The sequence below is a fragment of the Carlito syrichta genome, unplaced genomic scaffold, assembly GCF_000164805.1.
Source record: "Carlito syrichta isolate Samal-C Ts95f unplaced genomic scaffold, Tarsius_syrichta-2.0.1 Scaffold312196, whole genome shotgun sequence".
NCBI lineage: Eukaryota > Metazoa > Chordata > Mammalia > Primates > Tarsiidae > Carlito > Carlito syrichta.
The window spans coordinates 205,463-209,102 of NW_007256292.1; positions in this window are offsets into that span (position 1 = coordinate 205,463).

Below are 3,640 nucleotides of genomic sequence, written 5' to 3' on the forward strand. Positions count from 1 at the left end.
AACTTACAGGAGGCACTAATGGTGGCCGGTCGGTGAAGAAAGAATCTGCATCTCTGGACAGCAGAGCAGTTTGACAGTCAAGCAAGTTAATTATGCAGCTTGCTACATGGTGGTTACAATCACAGTGAGTAAGGTTGCTGCCCACGTTGTTCTCAATTCTGCTCAATCCCTGCACCGGGTGACTGCTACTGGGAATATGCATATCTTGCAAAGACCAGCCTTGGGCAAGGGGCGGGGGGCAGAAAGAAGCCAGGTAGGTATAGGGGAAAGAGTCAATGTCAGGACAATTACCTCCCGCCACTCTTAGCTTTCCCTTTCTGCAAGTGGGCAGCCCCTAGTGGCCATCTTTATCCCCCGCCAGCAACTGGTTTAGGAACCCAGGCTTAAATCGTCAGTAGCTGGTATTTGCAGGGCTGATCCAGGGATGGGTATGTGATCCAATCTGGCCTAATCAGACTTCAGGAAATGGCTTATTTCATGGATGAAAGAGAGGTGTTTTTTTTTTTTTCCGTGAACGTGAACAAGGAAGCTTTTCACCCCGGTCGCTACTGATCTTCATCTTGCAAACATAGGGGGAGGTCAGCTTGAAGACACTTCCACGCAGAGGAAGGAGAAGCTGAGAGAAGAGTGAAAACCAGAGCTAGACCTCTCACTGAAGCACATCTGGCTTGCCCTGCCTCTCAAAATCCAACATGGGTCTCTCTGCACGAGGATCAAGATGTGTTCCTTCTGGCGGCTCTAGAGAAAGATTTGTGTGAGGTAATTGTCTGGACATTGACTCTTTTCCCCTGTATCTGGCTTCTTTCTGCCTCTCCCCCAGAGAGTAGCCCCTGGCCAAGGTTGGTCTCTGCAGGATATGCATATTCCCAGTGAGTCAGACACTGGGTGCAGGTAATTGAGCAGAGTTGAGAACAATGTGGGCAGAGCGCTTACTCACTGATTGTAACCACCATGTAGTAAGTTGAATAATTAACTTGCTTGACTATAAAATTGCTTGCTGTACTGTCCCACAGCATGGATTCTGTCTTTACCAACTGGCTGTCATCAGCACCTCCTGTAAGTTCTAATTAAACCAATGCTGGACCTCTGGGTGACTTCTTTGGAATAAGGAACTGAATGTGCAAACCCTCTCAGATTTGGGGTTGCCGTGTTACAATCTGTTTCCTTCCCTTTTGCGGCGTCTAAAGGCCCCCTGCATTCCGTGGTTGGTGACCTCTTTCTCTGTCTTCAAAGCTGGCACTGTTGCCATTCTTACCATTCTTTCATAATCACATTTTCTTCTGACTACAACCTTGAAAGGGTTTCTGCTTTTAAAGACCCACATGATTAGATTGGGCACACTCCAGTAATGACAAATCTTCCTGTCTCAGAGCCCTTAACTGAATCACATCTTCAAAGTCCCTTTGCCAAGTTAGATAATGTATTCACGGGTTTTAGGGTTAGGACTTGAACAGCTTCAGGAGGGTGTTACTCTGCCTACCAGACTGCCTCTTTCAGACCTAACTCCAAACTTTGTGGTTGTATATTTTCAAACTGTAGACATAGGTCAAGAAAGCCAGGGAAAATGTATTTCCACAAGAATAAGAAGAAAAAACTAAGTGGATTCAGAAATGTGTTCCATTTGATGGGTAATAATCTCACCTTAGATTAAATGATAAATGATTCAAAAGGGCTCACAGATTGACTTTAGCCAAAAGAAGACTGAACAAAGCCCAAATTAAACTGCATAGGTTCCATAAAGTCTTTGGAGAGCGCAGTATAACAGGAAGGTCACATATGAGATTATATTTCTTATAACCCCAAGGACACAATCACTTTTATGTCAAACTGGAAATGAAATAAAATGCTGGCTTCTGAAAATTTGTCAGGTCAAGGAGAACGTCTTGACTGGACAATGAGAAAATATATAACTCTTCATTCACCTCCTAGGTCCTTTTAACTCTGGGGATTGCCATTCCATAGCTAGCCCAGGCATGGAAATTAACTTATCCAGTCAAAAGGAAAGTGTCTGCCTGAGGATGAACACAGAGGATCTGGCTACAATTAAAAGCTCTGGCTCTCCTGGCTTGGTTACTCAATAGAGAAGGAAAGGGAGGTGTGAAAACATCAAATAGAAGAAGCCGTAACAAGTTTTGCCAGCTACCTTTTTTAAAAATAGTGAGCTGTGCAGGGGAATGCTCGTAAGCAATCAGGGTTCAACAGACCTGCTTGGACATTAACTGGTTGTTAAGACCTTGGTCAAAGACCTTATGGCCAGACGTAGTGGTTTATGCCTGTAATCCTAGCACTTTGGGAGGCCGAGGTGGAAGGATCGCTTGAGCCCAGGAGTTTGAGACCAGCCTGAGCAACATAGCAAGATTTTTTGTTTCTACAAAAAAATCAAAAAATTAGCTGGGCATGATGGCGCACACCTGTAGTCCCAGCTACTCGGAAGGCTGAGGCGGAAGGATCGTCTGAGCCCAGCAGGTTGAGGCTGTGGTGAGTGGTGTTTTTACTAATACACTCCAGCCTGGACGACAGAGTGAGACTCTGACTCAAAAAAATTTCTTAACCTTTTGGAAACTCTGTTTCCTCATCCATTATTTTTAAATTCTAAAAGTATTGACATGAGTTTTACTTTTTAAATGCATGAAATACAATTTCCTAATACTTCCACCTCAAACAAACACATACACACACCCCTCCTTGGAGAGTTCAACCCAGCCCCCAAGGGTCAGACAGCTGGTGAGTACCCCCCATATCCTTTCCCACACTCATGTACAAGTTCATGTACATAGAAAGTTTGCATTTTTTGTTCTTACAAAAACTGAATCATGTTATGATCAAGATGCCACAATTTTTTTTCATTCAACTTACATGGAAATTCTCTAGAACGATACATAGAGATTTAACTCATTCATATACTCTCATTTAAATTGGAATGATGAATAATACCAAATTATATTTATACCACAGTACATCCTATTGATGTGCATTCTGGGTATGTCTCAATTTTGTTTTATTTTGCCACTTAAAAATGGGTAATGAGTATCCTTGATTATGTGTTTTTGTGTTCTACAGCTTTCGTATCTGAAGAATATCTTCCTTAAGATGGGATTTGGGGCAAAAAATGTGTACTTAAAAAAAATTTTTTTTTTGAGTTGGAGTTCTCACCCTGTCACCCAGGTTGAAGTGCAGTGGCATGCTCATGACCGCTGCATCCTCGACCTGCTGGGCTCAGGTGATCCTTCAGCTTCAGCCTTCCAAGTAGCTGGAACCATAGGCATGCACCACCATATCTGGCTAATTTTTTGATTTATTGTAGAGATGCGGTCTCTTACGAAGTTGCCCAGGCTGGTCTCAAACCTGTGGGCTCAGGCAATCCTCTCAACTCGGCCTCCCAAAGTGCTGGGATTATAGGCGTGAGCCACCGCGCCCAGCCGTACTTTTAAAATTTGAATGAATATTGCTATACTATCTTCCCAAAGACAGTAATAATTAACAGTCTCCCCTGCAATATATGAGGAGGACTGTTTCTGCACTCCCCATCAGCATTGTGTGTTATTAGTCTTTTTAATTTCTGCTACTTCATGGGGAAAAAATGGTCTCACATGGTTTGATTTGCATTTCTCAATGCTAGTAATGTTTATCTCACTTGTTA